We start from the raw sequence: 20,417 nt of genomic DNA, 5'->3' as shown, positions 1-20,417 counted from the left end.
TAGATTAAAATTAAACTGATAGAAGCAGTTTTATCATGTAAATTTTAATTGTTAAAAGGTGGTTTGGATAATTTAACATAATTACGGAATTATGTCACGAATAAATTTAATTTAATTGATGCATTTTATTTATCGTTCTTGTTTAATTTGAATGCTTTTAATTACGTATTTATTTATTTTTTTGCAAACGGTTGTAACTTAGTGTGGCCTTAGTAGAACGTGTTACCGTAATGATGGAACACGGTCTTGGTTGTATTTTGAGATCTCGTATCTCCTTTTATTTCTTTTAATTACAGTTTTTATTTAGAATGTAAATAGGTTTATATTTTATAAATTTTAATTGTAATTTTTAGAAGACTAAAGAAGGAGACCGGATGCTCACTCCTGCTACATGGACAAAGATGGAACATCAAGACAAGCTTTTCGGGTCCAACGGTGGATTCCAAAGTTGTATTATGTTCCTTTTACTAGGATAGGCCACACTAGGAATTTTATTTACGTATTGCATTCATTTAATTATTTTATCATAACGATAGTATGCATCATTTTCCGCCTAAAACCAAACCACCTAATAATTGCATGAAAACTGACACATATAGAGGTCACGAGTTAGTTTTCTTTGACATTCTCATGTCACACGATTTAAGCCATCATCTAAATTAATTCATTTACGCAGTCGCTAGTTATTCGTTCACTTAAAATGAATTGAAACTTAGTTGATGGGATCTCCCTCGTATAAACAAAAATTGAGAACGGTCTTTATAGGTCAAACTCCAATGAATCCCTTCTTCGTCGGTAGGCATAATATGACCCCTTCTACGTCGGGTAAGTTGGAACCGATTGACTTATTTTATCTCAACACCATGGTCACTCGTACGATCCTGTGATCATGGTGGACTATAGATAGGATTTACGGAAATCTATCGACCAAGAGTTTTTACGGAAGAACTAGCTAATCAGTTGGCTTATCAATTTACGGAAATTGAGTCTTGGGATCACTTGTATTATTCTTGAGGGAGATCAATTATACAAGTGCAATGAGTCTACACGATTAAAATAAATTTTAATAGACTTAAATCACCTCGATGAGTTGCTTATTTCGTTTTGTGTTTTCTTTCTTTTTCAGTGTAGATCACGTTCACTTAAACTGCAAATAACAATATGGCTGGTCACTTGAACGACCCAATGCCAAGTGCCACATTGGACCGTGAGTCCTGGCTTCGGATCTTCATGAATCAGATGAATCAGTCAACTCGACTGAAGAATGATGGATCAAACTTCGCGGATCGGGAGGCAAAGCATTACGGAATGCCGCCGCTGGCGCCGACGGAAGCTCAGATTTCTGCTTGAGCCCATGCCGTCAAACCCAGGTCCCACGGCTGGAATTAACGAGATCGACAAGTATAACGATTTCGCCTTGGAAGCGGGTGCGATTAAAAACGTACTCATTTTTGCAATGGAACCCAATTTGCAGAAACGCTTCATAGCCCAAGGTGCAAACAAGATTTTCACCACACTCACCAAGGAATTCTCGAAAGCACCGAGAATCGTGACCTATGAGCATACCACTCGCTTCTTTGATGCGAGACTCCAGAAGGGCCAACCAGTTAGCCCACACATTCTCAGCATGATTGAGAATGTCGAGAAAATGGAGACGCTTGATTGTAAAATCAGCGAGAACATCGTGATTGACCGCATGCTTCATTCACTCCACGATGGTTTTTCGCAATTTAGAGCGAATTACTATATGAATGATTTGAAGAAAAGTCCCCATGAACTGCACTCCCTTCTCGTACAGACCGAGAAGGACATGAAGTTCAGTGGGAGCATGAAACAGGATGTTCTCGTTGTGTCAAACAAGGGCAAGGGTAAGGGCAAAGTTCAGCCAGGCCTAACTGTAGGCAAACCGAAGTTTAAGAAGTCGGGTTCAGGTAAGAGTGGGCCTGGTGAGTCGAGCACCTCATCAGGCGCGACAAAGAGCAAGAATGAAAACATGGAATGCTATCATTGCCACAAGACTGGGCATTGGAGGCGTACATGTCCTGTTTATCATGAGGACTTAAAGGCAGGTCGTGTTAAACCTGTTGGTATGTCTTCTCCTTCTACTTTTATTCATATGATTGAGATTAACCACGCAAGTTACGGAACATGGGTACTTGATACTGGTTGTGGTTCTCATCTGTGTAATCATGTGCAGGGGCTCCGAAACATCGAACCCCTCGTAAAGGGTGAGGTGGACCTGCGTGTTGGGAATGGAGCACGAGTGGCTGCCGTCTCAAGGGGAACATACGTGATCCAGCTTCCTAGCGGATTTGAGTTATTTTTATATAACTGCTATTATGTACCCAGTCTTTCGAAAAAAATTATTTCAGTTTCTGCACTTGACAAACTTGGTTTTTCATTTGTAATAGAGAACAATACTTGCATTTTCTCTTTACACGATATGATTTATGGCAAGGCAGTTTCCATGAACGGAATTTATGTTTTAGATCAGACCACCGAAATATTACACGTAATGAATAAAAAGTTAAAGGTTGGTGACAAAGATCAAACGTATCTATGGCACTGCCGTATGGGACACATTAATGAGAAACGCGTAAAACAGCTCATAAAGAATGGAGCTATCTCGGCCTTTGATTTTCAATCATTTGGCACGTGTGAATCATGTCTCATCGGTAAGATGACTCGAATTTCCTTCAAAGGTGTTGGAATGCGCGCTGCTGACCTATTAGGGCTCATACACACGGATGTATGTGGTCCTATGTCAATCACCGCACGAGAAGGCTATAGGTATTTCATCACTTTCACGGACGATTTAAGTAGATATGGCTATGTCTACTTAATGAAGCACAAAAGTGAATCCTTTGAGAAATTCAAGGAATACCAGAATAGGGTACAGAACCTATTGGGTAGAAATATTAAAACACTGCGTTCGGATCGTGGTGGCGAGTATCTTTCTCACGAGTTTGATCAACACCTAAAGGACTGTGGGATTGCCCTACAGTTAACTCCACCTGGAACACCTCAATTGAATGGTGTGTCCGAACGGAGAAATCGAACACTACTTGATATGGTTCGATCCATGATGAGTCACACCGTGTTGCCTGACTCATTGTGGGGTTATGCTCTTTTGTCAGCCGCTCTAATACTTAACCGAAGTCCGTCTAAAGCTGCTGACAAGACTCCATATGAACTATGGAAGGGAACGGTCCCTAACTTGTCCTTTATACGGGTTTGGGGCTGCGAGGCTTATGTCAAGTGGAGACACGAGGATAAGCTCGGCCCGCGATCGGTCAAGACATACTTTATAGGTTATCCTAAAGGAACACTTGGTCATTACTTTTATTCGCCAACCGAAAAACGTGTTTTTGTTGCGGCTAGTGCGACATTCTTAGAGAAGGAATTTCTCGAGAATGCAAAGAGTGATAGAACCTTCGACCTGTCGGAGATTCCAGAACCAAATACCGAGCAACCATTGGAGGAACCAATTCCTTCAATCCCGGCTACGGTTAATATTCCTGAGGAACCTAGGAGGTCGGGAAGAGTCTCTATTCCTCCAGACAGATACATTGGTATGGTCGAGGAACATGACATAGATGACATTCTACTCTTAACGAGTAGTGAACCCGTAACCTATAAATGTGCCATGACTAGTTCTGACTCAAAGCTATGGCTTGCGGCCATGCAATCCGAGATGGACTCCATGTATGAGAACAACGTGTGGGATCTTGTTGACTTACCTGCTAAGGTTCGTCCCCTTCAATGCAAATGGCTTTACAAGATAAAGCATTCTGTGGAAGGTCAACAAGATATCTACAAAGCACGACTAGTTGCTAAAGGTTTCACCCAAGTGCCAGGTTTGCACTACGATGAGATTTTTGCACCCGTAGTCATGCTGCGTTCCATTCGGATTATCTTAGCGATCGCCGCATTTCATGACTATGAAATTTGGCAAATGGATGTGAAAACCGCCTTCTTAAACGGATTTTTGGAGGAAGAGTTGTACATGGTACAACCCGAAGGTTTCATCGATCCAGAACATCCTAAGAAAGTGTGCAAGCTTAAGCGTTCCATTTATGGACTTAAGCAAGCATCTCGGAGTTTGAATCATCGCTTCGACCAAGTGATTAAAGAAAATGGATTTACTCGATCGGTCGAGGAACCATGTCTTTATATCAAGTCGAGTGGGAGCAAGATTGTCTTCCTAATATTGTATGTCGATGACATACTCCTGATTGGGAATGACATACCTCTCTTAACTTCGGTGAAAGTATGGTTGAAAAACCATTTCCAGATGAAAGATCTGGGAGAGGCACAAAGAATTCTAGGCATCCGTATCTATCGAAATAGATCACGACGGATGTTATCTCTCAGCCAGGAGTTTTACATAGACAAAGTCCTAGAGAGATTCAGCATGACTAACTCCAAGAAGGGGTTTCTTCCTATGGCTCCAGGGGTGCATTTGAGCAAGTCTCAATCACCAGAGACACCGGAAGAGAAAGAGCGCATGACACGGATTCCTTATGCCTCGGCTATAGGATCAATCATGTATGCCATGATATGCACACGTCCGGACGTGGCATATGCATTGAGTATGACAAGTCGATTCCAACAGCATCCAGGTGAATCACATTGGATGGCTGTCAAGAACATTCTTAAGTACCTACGGAGGACTAAAGATTGGGCATTGACTTATGGAGGCGAACAAAAGCTATGCGCAACCGATTCTGTGAGATGCTAGCTTCCAAACGGATCGTGATGACTCGAAATCTCGGACTGGATTCGTTTTTACTCTTAATGGCGCTGATCGATCGGTGGAAGAGTTCCAAACAAACACATTAAAGAGATTCTACGACCGAGTCCGAGTACTATGCCGCGTCGAAGCTACAAAGGAAGCGATATGGATGCGTCAATTCTTACATGGACTATCTCTAGTGCCTAGTTCGAATGACCCGATCACCATCTATTGCGACAATAGAGGTGCCATCTTCAAGGCTAAGGAGCCTAAGTCTAGCAACAAGTCTAGACATGTACAACTGAAAGCTCATCTAATCCGAGATTACGTGGAGCAAAAGGAAGTAGTGATAGAAAAGATTGCTCCAGATGATAACATAGCAGATCCTCTCACTAAACCATTACGACAAGATAAGCATGAAGGGCATGTTAATTCCATGGGAATTAAACGTGTTCCTAAGTTGTAGTACTCTTTTATGGATTAGATTCATTCTCCTTTGTACTCTATACGACATCATCATTTTGATATTTTATATATATATATTTTATTTTTCATGTGGATTTGTACGACAAATTTTGAACACCACAAAGTGAACTGAACAAACATTATATTTTGGTCCTTAATTACCCACGTGAGCTGATAACTCAAGGTAATTATTTTGTGACGTTGGTTGATGGTGGGTTCAACGAGCCATAAGTCAACAAGTTGGTGACCAATCACGAGAGGTGATTTATACGGATATCTCGTAGGACACAATTGTGACATCAACGTGGAGTCCTAAATGTTTTACAACATTCGGTGCCCGGTCGTGGATAGGACCTCCATGGTGATCCTAAGAGTCGATTCTTTTGACTATCGACTGTCTCTTGAGACTACGACAGATTTTGGGTGACTTTGGTTTCTTTCTCACGGTCATCCGTAACAGGGGGCCAAGTAGATTGTTTCTGGGTCATTTCATGCAGTGCTTAGATCGGAAGGAGTTCGAGTTGAAGGAAATATTCAGCCTTTATCAGGTCTCGATATTTCTCGGGGCCACTCGAGGAGTCAGAATCGAAATGCATGGCCATGCTCGAATGCAGATTCGTTTTATCAGTTAAGTTACTCTCTAGTCGGGGAAACCACTCTAGATACAGATCGATTGTAAAATACGACCTTTGCGGATCCGGATCTGCAAATTTTTTTACATTGAGTGGGAGAAATTTTAAATGAATATAAGAATCGGTTATCGCACATACACTTGTACGGACAAGTGGGAGTTTGTTGGAGCTGTGTCCTCCAGTTCGTGCGGATAACGTCATTGCACATACACTTGTACGGACAAGTGGGAGCTTGTTGGGGCTGGTGTCCTTTGATTAGTGCAAGGACTTATAAATCTCTAAAAGGATCACAGGGTATACTTTTGTATCATAATCAGTTGATCCACGTTTATCAATAACGGTTGGCTTGCTAGATAAGTTTGACGTTATTGTCATACAGATGGCGGTGATCATCTGGTCCCTAAAAGTCACACCTATAGGATACGTTTGAGAGATATGACAGTATGAAAATACAGTCATGTTGATGCCAATTATGACTAACCAGTTAGTCGGAGTTATTGACTAGTAATTAGTCAAACGCGATGTTGAGACAATTATTTAATACGGATTAAATAATATGGGCTAAGGCGAATTAAACAGTTAATTCGTAAATTAAATATAAACGATTATATTTAATTAATGTATATTGAATTAATTATACAATATTGTCTTTGTCGGACATGTATTAATATTTAGACTAATCCGTGTTATTAGTCGATGTATTAATAACCGATAACCGATGACAGTTTATAATAAAACCCGTCATATACATTTTTAGCGGAATTGATCGGACCACGAGTTAATAATGAGGAGAAAGTGGAAAGCCCACTCCCTCCTCCATGAGACCCGCGGACCGAGGCAACAAAAGGAGAGGCTCCCTCTCCTTTTGACCTAAGCATTCATTTTACATGAAAATTAGGGTTTTGAAGAGCATTTTTCTCTGAAAAACCTCGATCTCACATCGAATAACCTCACAATAGCTCTCTCGATATTGCAAGTCAATTAGAGAGCATTTCTAGCACAAGGGCATAGTCTCAGACGGTCTTGGGTGCAACGATTAGGAGGAAATCTCTGTTGATTTCTGTTCTTTACGCCGCGCATCAAAGGACCCGAGGTTGATTCTTAATCATTATCGTTTTTCTATTGTATTTCGTTTATGACCATATTTCACATGTTAAATTTACGTTATAATCCTTAAATTTAAAGGGTCTTATACGGATATTACCCCACACATAGTTCCTCCCATTGGCGTCCTTGAGGATTCTTGTGTCATGGGGATGGGTTGCTTGAGTCGCGTAGCGGTCTTGACGCCGAATTGCTATGCGTAGGTATGTCATCGTCATCATCATTGTCGTGGTTGTTTTCAGTTAGGGTTGTAGTGATAGTGATAGATGTTTTACTGCTGGCGTAGGTGTATTGCGTGGTTGATTGATATCTTATGGTCGGACATGGAATCGCTGCGGTTGGCTAAAGGTAGGATCGCCTACTCAGTACTGTTGCTTGTCTAGAGTGTCTTTGATGTGGTTTGGTTGTTGTAGTGTTTATGCGGTTGTCTGATTATGATAGTTGGTTGGTGTGGTGTTGTTTCGTTGTTGTTGTTGTATTATAGCTGATTGTGTGTTTGTCTCTGGTTCTCGAGGTGCGTCCTCGGCTAAGTGGAGTCACTTGTGGGAGTGGCTTCACGCCCGTAGTTTGCCCTCCGTGGAACCCGCCACGGGAGGGGATGTGCACATTAATGGACATGGGTTTATCGCTCGGTTTGATGAGAGGGAATTTGGTAGGTACGGCTGTGGTCCCCCACTGGCAGGGCTGGTCCAGTGCACAGTCGGTGATGGAGATTGGTTGGAGGAGCTTTGTGTGTGTGTTACTGTGCTTGCGTAGTGTCTATGGTGGTATGTTTGTTTCCTTAATTACTTCAGTTACTGACCTTGTGTGGTTTGTCTTGTTGCTTGTTTCTGTTGTGTCTGCCCTGATCCTTTATGGTGAGCAGTCAGTCTTAGCAGGTTGTGATACAGATGTTAGTCGGGTGCTTGGCGGGATGAGTCTTTCACGAGTTATGACAGAAGTAGTCCACATAACTGACAGTAGTTCGAGTTGTATCTTTATATACATGTACCTTTAGTTTTGTTAATCACTATGATGTAACTTAATGTTCTTTTATCGACATTTGATTATTACTGTCCTCGGGCAACCGAGATGGTGACGCCCTTATATGCTAGGGAAGGTGTAGATACCCGGTATCTGCTGAGACTCCAACAAACACCCGATGATTATCGGACTACAACATATTTTGGAATCGCGGCGTTTGATCGACAGTTTGTGTACAACTTTACGTCGGAAAACATAAAACGATTTCGAAAATAAAACATTTTAAAACATTTCAAAAATACCTGGAGTGTTTAATGCACGGCGACGGGGTCACAATGACACTAACTAGAGTCAAAACCGACACCGGACCAAAAACCGACTCAAAAATTCAAATCCCGACTCTAACAACGAGTCAAACCGAGTCAACCACAAAAAACAAACATTTCAAACCTTCTACCTTGAGTTTTCCCGGATTCATGAATGGTCAACTACCAAACATGTGACTACAAAACCTAGGATAGAACAAATCATGATTGCGTTTGTTGTGAAAGTGACAACACAGCTCGAAGACCCGCGACGTGGCTCGCGCCTCTTTGAGCAGCCCAGGTGGCCACGTCGCTCAAAACTCACACAACCACTCATTCTCCTATAAATACCCCTCAAATGCCACCCATTTGAGACTTACGCGAGTGTCCGCCCCCCTCTTTTCTCCCTTAAAATTCTCGAATCGACTTCTAAAGTCACAATCCGACGCGTATTTACGACCTACCGATCGTAAATACGAGCCTTACACATTGTTTGGTACTGTCATCGTGCATTAAACCACTTGACCGACCATTTCGACCACTACACCATCACTAAAATTTTAAAACACTCTTTTACTTACCAAAACGGTTTTAAACCGAGTTTTTTCCGATCAAACGAGTTATTACACTTACGTCGGTCACTCGCCATAACCAAACATGTAAGTATGAGGGTGTAAAAATCCTCTTTCATTAGGTTTTCATTTGTTTCATGACTCTAACATGCTAAAACATGCATAACATGAACCAAAACATGGAATAAACGAGCCAAAACTGATTTTTGGTCTGAGACAGAAGCCCCTTAGGTCGCCAACCAACCCGTGCCTAGATGGGGTATTCAGACTAGAGATCAACCGTGTTTGTTCTCATCATTTCCCTTAATCCATTTTTCAAATTTGTAATCGGTTTTCCCCATTTCAATTATTTTCGAACCATTGTTATTTTATTTCACGTGTTTTAACCATAAAGCATTTTTCACCCTTTGTTCCTCATACCATGACGGTTAAATCCGTGTTTCGGTGATAATATTTGGTTAATGACATTTAAAAGGTATTTTAAAGCCTTTTATTTCGTTTCTTTACATTTTCAAACAAACATATTAGTCACCAACACAAAGTCATCCTTGGTTCTACATACCATGCCGGATTTTAACCCGGGTACGATGATGAGTATCGGCTAATAACATTCAAATGGACTTAAAACAATTAGTCCATAATCATTTTTCAAAACTATTCATGTCAAGTTTGTCAAATCGAATCCGACATTGAATATTATCAAATAATGATGATTATTCGAGTTTAGTTATTCAAATCAACAAATGCGGTCTAAACGACCCTTTCAAATCAAACCGGGTTCAAATACCCATTTTCAACACGTTTTATAATGTTGTCTAAAAGGTCAGAACACGGCACATAAACCGTGGGCTAACCCGCGCCTAAACAGGCTCTCCATTTCTCACTTTCAAAACCAGAGGGAGGCCCCTTGTATCGCCGGCTGGCTCGCGGCTCATACAGCCATCTGGTACAGGGCCTGTTCCCTTCCAGCATCAGTCTAGGACGATCCCGACTACGATTAACCCGGATATAGGATGGATCAAACGACTGTTCAAACCATATTTTCAAAATGCCTTACTAAGACAAATGGATCATGTTATGCACCCTAAACCTAATACGTTAAATGGATGTTTAATTTCCGTCTTGCATGCAAATCAACCATAAATCCAACTCGACATCTTATACTTGATACTTGGATTAAATCAACCGACTTAGAAAGCTCTCACATGTTAGGTTTAAATTATTGGATGCGCATTCATGCATTTAAACCGTTTTATCCACTTTTGCATTCAACCAACCAAGATCGATCAGTAGAGGCCGCTAACGCGGGCGGGATTGGGTGTCTGATTAAAGGGCTTCCCAATACGTACCTTCACCTCTTACTCAGAAACTTTGGATAGTGGACGACCTTATCCAGGGCGTACGAGAGTCATTCTAGAGATAGGATGCTAAAAAGGGACGATTTCCTTATCTTTAGTACCTATGTCATACGCTGCTTTGTGCTTCGATTTGACCGAGGTATAAAGTTGATTTCGAACGGGTTCCAGGCATCCCACAAATGCTTGGTGGCGACTCCGAACATCTCTAATCGTTTCGAGACCCTTACCGAGGCGAAACCGACCGATCTAAAACGATCCGGTCGAAAGCACCTTTACGCCGCCGAGCGTGGCTTTCAAAAAGACCGTTGTATGTCCGCAGATCGAACCGGACCTGCAGGTGGGCCATGTTCCTTGTTCGGGCCCACAACCTAATCCTTTTCGACCAATTGGCTCGTTTCGTCGGCGTGAGTTTTCTCATCCCCGCGTTTCGAATCCCGATTGAGTCAAGCATACCGTTGACGTTACACAATTCTGTTTCGTCAAAGAGCTTTCATCACTTTCGAGCACGAGGCTAGGGCACCCTCCTTACACATTTTGTTTGGATTGGTATCCCTCTCGCAAATCGGGGTTTGATTGCTTGGTGTGTAACCCACCCTCTTAAGCCAAAACCCGTGTCAGCATAATGCATAATATAATGAACTGTGAGTGCTTATGTGCTATCTGATCATAAGTCCTTCCGTGTCATTTTCAAACTTTCAAAAACACCTCTTTGCGCCGTTATAATGGCCATTTCAAACCTCGGTCTTTCGCCGACCGATGCACGCCTTTCTAGGCCGTCGTAATGACGATTTTCAAACTCAATTCTGTATAACCATTTCAACATCGCCTTTCTAGGCCGTTGTAATGACGATTTTCAAACCCGGTTTTGTATAACCATTTCAACACACCTTTGTAGGCCGTCGTAATGACGATTTTCAAACCCGGTTTTGTATAACCATTTCAACACGCCTTTCTAGGCCGTCATAATGACGATTTTCAAACCCGGTTTTGTATAACCATTTCAAATCACCTTTTTACGCCGTTATAATCGCCGCGTCTAGACACGGATTTTAACCCGTTTCGCGCCGACAATGCCTTACTTTCAAAACCCGAGAAAGGCATACACCCTTTTCTCGAGACACTTTCGGGATCCCGAGGACCATGCACCGTCCCCGAGACCTCTTCAAACATTTCAAACTCGATTTTCAAAACATACAATTTTGAATTTCAAAAAACTGTTTTGGGAAACGACACACTGTTTTCCGAGCCGACTCAAACTCAAACCGTCTTTTGAAAATAAACTTAAGACAAACCTTTTCAACTGATCGACTTGCGGAGATCTATATCTTCGGAAGCCGCCCATTAAAGCGACAAATGAACCTTTTTGAAAATTTCTATTTTCAAAACTTCAGTCCACCATTCCAATTCCGCCTCGTGTCTATCGAGTCAAAGCAAACGTACTTATGGGTCTTTACTTATGAGTCGTCTCACCACGACACCCGTCCAATGGCGTCGCGCCGTCATGATTGGACTCGTGTCAAAGGTTCGGTCAAACACCGTCACGTCATAAATCGACTCAGCACCGAGGGACCACACACGGTCACCCCGTCTTGTTGAGTCAATCTTTGTCTCGTCCTCTGTGTTGTCTGCGTTCAGTCTTGGAACCGTGTCGGATTGAGTTGTAATGTGAGCCGTTTTTCTGCCTCAGAGCCATGGCTCCGTCTTCAGCTTCGTCCAACAACAACAATGATAGCAACAGAGATGTCACAACTCATCAACTAGCCAACCTGCTTACCGCTCTTAAGGTCACCCTGGATCACGTCGAGACCCGTATCGACGCCCTGAAGAACAAGGAAACTGGGGAACATAATACCACACCTCTGACTGAAACTGAGAAGAGGCTGAAACTCTTGGAAGAACAGCTCCTAGCCCGGGGTAACAACATCCATCTTGAAAACAACCGAAGGTTCGAGCCTGTTGGGGACAAGTTACCTGACAACTTCACCCTGACTGATGTACCTAAGTTCAAGGGAGTGGAGGACCCACTCAACCATATCCATGCTTTCAAGGACTATATGGCCATTAAGGGGGTCAAACAGAAGCTCTTACCCGGATCTTCCCATCCTCTTTGGAGCCGATTCCTCGCCAATGGTACTACTCCTTGGACCCAAAAAACCTTACTACTTGGGATGAGATCGTAGTTGAGTTTGCCAAGCAGTATGCCGACAACGTCGAAATCCAGGACAACACCCGCACTTTCGAGGTGATAACCCAAAGCGACAAGGAGGGGTTCACTGAGTTCATAACCCGTTGGAGGAGGGTGAGTACTCAATTGGTCAGTAAGCCGAGTGAATCAACTCTGGTGGAAAAATTTGTCACTAATCTCCGCCCAGTTTATGCCAACCTACTGAGGTATCAGAATATCAAAACTTTTCAAGATCTGCAGATTCTGGGGACACGTATTGAGGACGACCTCCGAAAGGGTGTCTTAGCAAAGACCACTGGCAGGGGTTACCAAGGATTCACCTCAACCGGTTCTCGCCCTTACGGTCAGACAAACAAGATTGATGAGGTCAACCTCGTCGAACCATCTGCCAAGAAAACCGAGCGCCCCCAGAGAGTGTTCACCAACATAGGGTCGACTTATGCAAGTGCCCTGAAAAGGCTCATGGACCAAGGGAAGCTACAACCAATCGGACCCACCCCGGATCCGACCGACGCCAAGAAGTCCCGATTTTGGAACCCCAACGCCTACTGTCAGTATCATCGAGGGAAAGGGCATGATACCGAAAATTGCTTCAAACTCAAGCACCTCATTCAAGACATGATTGAGAAGGGAGATTTGCCTATTACCCCACCAACAAAGCCGAACAACAAGACGAATCCTCTGGGAATTCACGCCATCTCTGACGATGAGCCGACCCTAGACTGCTCTCACCTCATCTTGCCGATTGACGACGAGGTGAATGTTCTGGAAAAGGATCCTTCAGACGGAGTGTTTGCGTTTAGTGTTGCCACTATGCTCACAATGTTTCAACAAGTTAAAGAGGCCATAACCAGCCTGTCTGAGAGAATCACCCGACTCGACGACGCCTACCGTTGACTCGTCTTCAATCCCCCAACACCGCGCCCAAGGTAGAATTCCCCAAGCATTCAAAACTACCCACCCCAAGATGGATTGCTCCCACGACCATTCTGGCATAGACCTCGAGAAAATCACCTTCAAGATAATCAACTTCAAAATAACTACCCTCAAAATAACTACCCCTATAAAAATCGCCCTCACAAAAATATTCCTCACAAGAACTACCCACCGAGGAATACCCCTCCAAGGTATCCTCGAGACTCTGAAATTAACGGCATATGGAGGGATGATGTTGAGGATGTCTATATCCTCCCAGGGAAGGAGAAGCGAATGAAAGAAATCGGACATCTCACCCGGTCCGGACGTCCCTATCAAAATCTGAGCAACCCAACGGCCGTTCCAACAACGAATGACCAAATCGTCCCAGAGGTGGACACTCAGCCAAAGGCCCCCGAGAACTCAATCCTGAAAAAGCTCCAGAAAGCAAAAGCCGAAATCTCAATTTGGCAATTGATCGCAACGTCTTTTGAGCATCGACAGGTCTTGCTGTAGGCCTTGGGAAAATTAACCGTGCCCTCCATCTCTTCCCCAGAAGAAATAGTGGCACACATGACGAGGGACGCCCCTGATCTGAGTAGCCCGGTCGTCTTCTCTGATAAGGACATCCCTCTATTCGGAGCCAATCATAACCTGGCCCTGTACATCACCGTACAATGCCTCCAAAAGAATATACCAATGGTCCTCGTGGATGACAGTTCCGCCGTGAATGTCATCCCTCTCAATACTGCCCACAGGTTGGGTGTCAAGGAATCTGATTTGATTCCAACAAATCAAGGAGTACGCGCCTACGACGGCACTCGTCGCAAGGTCGCTGGGCTAGTCACTTTGACCGTCGCAACTGGACCCTTAGAAAGACAAACCAGTTTTCAAGTGGTCGACATCGACGCGTCCTTCAACATGCTCCTGGGACGTCCCTGGATTCATTCCGTCAAGGCGGTCACATCAACGCTTCACCAGAAGATCAGGGTCCCCTTCAACGGGAAAACGATCACGATTCCCGCTTCCTCAATCAAAGCAGTTATGAGAAGGGGGATAACCTCCTAAGCCATTTAGGAGGACGACAATGAAATGTGGGGTTTCCAAGCCGTAAACGCCATAACTAATGAATCGGCAACCTCTGAGTGTGACCCGTTCACCAACCTCACGGTCAACCGTATCATGATGCGTCAGGGTTACTTCCCGGGTTTGCCGCTCAATCCACTAAAGGACCCATTGCCTCCCTTGAAACAGGCTAAGGTCCCCAACATTCCCTTTGGACTGCGGTACGAACCTACTAACCAAGATATCCGGGAGACGAACCTCCTAATCCGAAAATGCAAGAAGCACGGAGTCATCCTCCGTCCCTACCACCTGACTCTCAACGGATACTTTGTCCCCGAGGGAGAGTCTGAACTCTACCACGGCTTTCCGGAGCCAATCTATGATTCTGTGGCCAGGGCTAGATACCCGGGAATGAAAGTCTTCCAGGACTGCTACTTTATCCCTGACAACATCGAAGCTGCATCAACTGAGTCCAAGCCGTCACCATGCCTTGACGGACAAGCTGTGACACTTTTATCTGCGGAAGATAACGTCAAACACCTAGACTATGAGGACATTATCAACATCGCCCTGAAGGACAACTAGTTCGATCCAACCGCCTTGATCTCCGATACTGACCCGGAGAAAGCTACCCAGGGCTGGAGGAAGACCGTCAAGTGGACCGATCGCCAGGGCCGCATTCTCAAGATAGCAACTGGAGAGGGCCCTATGTTCATGGAGGGAAGTGAAGAAGTATCTGAGTCTGAGACCGAGTCGGAGTCAGAGTCTGTCATAGCTCCTAACACTTCGGATGTCCCAGTCAAGGTCCCCTTCCCACTGTTTTATCACAAAGTCGTGGCTGATTCAGAGGCTGAGTCTACTAAGGTCACCCCCACTCCCATGAATGGTGACAACCTGGAGCCTGTTCCAGGGGTCACTTCCTCTGTCGTGTCGCCTCTGACTGATCACGAGATGTCTGTCCTTTCCGAGCTTTTCGCTTGTGTCAACTTAATGAACGCTATGTTTGCTTATGACTCGTCTCATTTTAACTGCAATGCGATTCGGAATGACTATGAGGAATTTGACTTGGGTGACTACCCACCTCACTTAGCCAAAGAACTTGACAAACGGAAAACCAGAACCCCCATCATTGAGGAGACCGAATCTATTAACGTAGGAACCAACAATACACCTCGAGAACATAGGATAGGGACAACCCTGGACCCCTCGGAAAGAAAACAGTTCATTGACCTCCTCCACGAATACAAGGACGTGTTCACCTGGTCTTACAGAGATATGTCTGGGATTGACAGAGAAATTGCAGAGCACCGGATACCCATTAAACCCGGAGCTAAACCTGTGAAACAGAAGCTACGCCGGATGCGCCCTGAATGGGCCCTAAAAATCAAAGAAGAAGAGGACAAACACTTCAAGGCTGGGTTCATCAAAGTATATGAATACTCGGATTGGGTGGCCAACATTGTGCCGGTACCAAAGAAAGACAGAAGAATTCGGGTTTGCGTCGACTTCAGGGACCTGAACAAGGCGAGTCCAAAGGACGACTTCCCTTTGCCACATGTTGACATTCTGGTGGACAACACCGCCGAACATGCTCTCCTATCATTCATGGACGGGTATGTCGGGTACAACCAGATTAAGATGGCTGAGGAAGATATGCACAAAACTGCGTTCACTACACAGTGGGGTACATATTGCTACACGATCATGCCTTTCGGCCTCATCAACGCCGGAGTGACCTATCAAAGAACCGCTACCACTCTCCTACATGATATGATGGACAAGGAGGTAGAGGTATATGTCGATGACATGATTGTCAAATCAAAAGAACGGGACAGCCACATCAATGCCCTCCGGAAATTCTTCGCTCGTCTGCGGAAATATAACATGAGACTAAATCCTCAGAAGTGCGCATTCGGGGTCACCTCCGGAAAAATCTTGGGACATGTCGTCAGCAAAAGAGGCATTGAGATTGATCCAACCAAAATCAAAGCCCTTCAACAAATGCCTCGGCCTAGGAACGAGAAGGAGATTCGGGGATTTCTCGGTCAGGTCCAATACATCAGCCGGTTCATTGCCAAGCTCACTAAGATTTGTGAACCAATATTCAAGAAGCTTCGTGCCTCCGATCACACCGATTGGGACGACGACTGTTAGAAGGCCTTCGACAGGATAAAGGAAATCCTATCCAAACCTCCTGTCCTCATGCCACCTCAACCGGGGATTCCTCTATCCCTATACCTGACTGTTACCAACACAGCCATGGGAGCAATGCTAGCACAAAAAGTTGGCAACGAGGAGCGAGCCAACTACTACATCAGCAAAAAGTTCATTGAGTACGAGACGAGGTATACCCAACTGGAAAAGACATGCCTTGCCCTAGTATGGTCAACAAAGAAGCTGCGTCATTACATGCTCAGCTACACGGTCCACATCTACTCCAAGATGGACACGGTTAAATACATCTTCGAAAACCCCGTACTAAACGGAAGGCTGTGTAGGTGGACACTCATGCTGTCCGAGTTTGACTTCAAGTTTGACCTGACGACATGACGTTGATGCCCCTATGTGTCGAAAGACGGAGCGAGCCTGCTCACATTAGTGTTATTATCAACGACGAGGAAAACCATGATGAACCTTGGTACCAAGCCATCCTCAATTACAAGACCGAAAACGAATTCCCTCCCAACTCTGATCAAAGAGGACAAAGAGCCATCTGTTTACTTGCATCACAATTCGTGATAAACCAAAATCAACTCTACAAAAGAACACCCCAAGGAATTCTCCTCCTTTGCATTGACCATCACAAAGCCAAGAAGGTCATGGGAGAGGTTCACGACGGAGAATGTGGCCCTCACATGAGCGCAATGATGCTTACTGTAGATACCTCGTTTCTGCACCTCCCGCAAACCACCCGGTGATGATTGGGCCGCATGTTTGATATGCGGAACAATTTGTGACAGTTCGGAAGATTATCGTAAAGTGATTGCTCAAATATTAATGTCTACCTCTTAGTTGTCATCTACGTCCCGATACGGTCGTTTTGGCAGTAATTAGAGTACATTCGGAGTCCGGGTCAAAAACCGTCCCCATTTTCTGATAACTGTTAAATCTCGAGTCAGAATGTTCTGGAATGTTCCGGATATTTCTATTCCATATTTCATAAATTTTATCTTTTGGCAAATAATATCCCGTAATATTCATATAAGATATTAAGGAAATCGAATTATTTCCGTCCTACCATAACTCAAACGCGGAAATCTTTCTTCAGCAGGAGGAAACCTCCTGGGAATAGACAGAAGCGCGGCGCGCCTCTTCCAAGAGACGCGATGGCTCTGCGCCTCTTCCCAGTGCCCTTTTTCGCATGTTTCACGTATCTTTTTCATATCTTTCCGAGATTCACTTCCAAAGAGTCTCCGAAACCCTAATTCCTTCACGTGATTAGTATAAATAGGAGCCTTCGCTCCTCATATTTCTCACGCGAGTGTCCGTCCTTCTCTTCTCCCTTTGCATTCTAGACTTTGTTCTTACTTATTGGCGCCTACGTGCTTGAACTTTCGACCACGTAAGCTTGGATCTTTCCGGGTACCAGCCTCTCCGTTGCATGACCGACCAATTTGACCAACTACACTCAATCAACTTAATTAATCAATCGTTTTCCTCTTACGAGGGCACTTTCTTTGCATTCGCGTCGAGCATCACTAATCGATATCTTAGTTCTTCTCGTTTCGTCAACATGTAAGTCTGAGGGTGTAATCTCTCTTTTATTTATTGTATTTTAATTATTGTACCACAATTGTAAGATTTATGTCGAAAACACCATTAAAACCGACTTCTAAAACCGTGCTTTAAAACTCTTTCTTACGGCTTTCCAGTAGACAGACGTCGAGAAAAGACGCAGCAACTGCTGCGCCTATTCGAAGGAGCGCAGTTCCTGCTGCGCCTCTTCGTGAGGCTGCCGCAGTTCCTGCTTCTTTTCTTCTTCCTCCGTCCTCTGTAAATTCGTTTGTTATTTGATTCTTGTTTTCTTTTGTTTATTTCGTTGATTCTTCATTACAATAGCATAATAATTCACATGTATATTATAATCATCATCATTAAATATGTTTTAATCATCACAAATCCGACTTAAATCCCGAGTAATCCAATATTTGCGGGTTTTCGTCATTAAGTTCAATCCGGGTTGTAGGAATTCGATTTGTTCATATTGAGTTTTTGAAATTCGTCTTTGATATAGTTTTCATCTGTTCATTCACATGTTCGTCATTAATTTGTCATTAATTCATCATGTTTAGTTTGTTTCATTCACCGATGTCACTAATTAATCGTTCAATCTTGTAATTAATTCGTTTAATTCCGTCTCGTTCATGTTTTTATGACCATCAATCATATATAAATAACCTGTTAATCACTTTCATCCGAGTAAATAATTCAATCCATCATTAAATTTATCAATTAACATTAACGGCTTGCAATTACGGCGCTTCACAGCCAGAACTGAGCCAAGGAACAGACGCAGCGTCTGCTGCGCCTATTCCAAGGGACGCAGCTCTGCTGCGCCTGTTCCTGGCTGAGTTCTGTCCCTGAACTCCGTTGTTGCTTGACCTAGTGTAATTAGTTTACGTATTAATCGACTAATATCCGTAATATCACGCTAATTCTTGTTCGTTAATTTATTTCTTTTATTCCTTTATTCTTTTTCTCAAATTATCCGTTTTAAAGGTATTTTCGACATAAATCGCCTAATCCAATGTAATTATTGTAATTTTCATTATTGTAATTTATTGTATTTCTTTTATTGCTTGAATGCTTTCACATGTAATTGAGCATTAAATTCCTACTTCGACCCCAAATGTATGCTAATTACGTGTCAACCGACTTAGTCTAATTCTCACATGTTAGGATTAATCTATGGATGTTGCATTGCATGCATATAGCCGATGATATATCGAGTACGAATAACTTCCCTAATCATTAGTAAAGGCCGCTATCGAGGCGGGCGGGATTAGGTGTTCGATCAAAAGAGCTTCCTAATACGTACCCTCACCCCTTACTCCAGATATCTGTGAACACCCGTGTTCATTGGCATCCACGAGAGTCATTCTAGACATAGAATGCTAAGGGTAACGATTGCTTAGTGTTCATGTCTCTACTTTGTGTCTTGACATGACACGAGGTATTCGAACGGTTCCAATTTCCCATAAAAATTGGTGGCGACTCCATACAAAATGCAAACGCTTGTTTCGTTTCTCACCAAGCGCCCCCGTGGGCGGCCCGCTGTCCACAGTTTGGCGACTACGCTGGGGATAATACACTTACGTGTAGCCAAGGGTGAAACTCGAACAAGGTTAGGGAATAGTTTGTACAAGACAATTGTCGGTTTTCATGACTCGGTCTTCCTAGACCGTTTTATTCGGCCTTCCTAGGCCCAACCCAACCCATTCGACCAATCGTCCCGTCTAAACGGTCCTAATTCTTATTTGGGCCTAAGGATGGATAGCGATTGACGTCATCCATACCATGATGCTTACTCTTGTTTGTATCAAGGGCCTTCACTACTTGAGGAAATGGACTAGGAATCGGCCTTACTCTTGTTTGGCACGAGCCTCTCCACAGACTTCGGGTTTGATGGTTCGGTGTGGCAACCCACCCTTTAAACCAAAACCCTTTTAAATGCACTCAGCATCCCGTTATAATGCTTGTATAAATGTGTAAACCTTATGTGATCACCATTTCTAAACAAAACCATGACAAATTTTCAAAAATCCAAACCCTCTTTCAAACAAGAATTTCGAAATAGGGCTTCCAATTAGCGCAAAATCCGGTCAAAACTCTGTCCGTTTGTCGAGTCAAAATTCGGGCCACGAGCCCATTTCAAAACCTCACTTCGAGTCCACTCCTACAACTACACTACAGTTGACTAGGACACAAATTTTCAAAGACCTTGTCTTTCTTCAAAACTCACTTAACACAAGCGGCACACACCCACTTCATGAGTCAAAACTTTTCCTCTTTTGGCAAGTGTGATAGAATGGTCGAACGTGTTTTGATTCGTCGCCGATCTCTTATCCAGTTTCCAAGATGCCCGGATCAAGTGATGAAACGAATCTCCACCACCTTC

Source organism: Silene latifolia, chromosome 2 (genome assembly GCF_048544455.1).
Source record: "Silene latifolia isolate original U9 population chromosome 2, ASM4854445v1, whole genome shotgun sequence".
Classification (NCBI taxonomy): domain Eukaryota; kingdom Viridiplantae; phylum Streptophyta; class Magnoliopsida; order Caryophyllales; family Caryophyllaceae; genus Silene; species Silene latifolia.
This window is presented reverse-complemented; position numbering follows the sequence as displayed.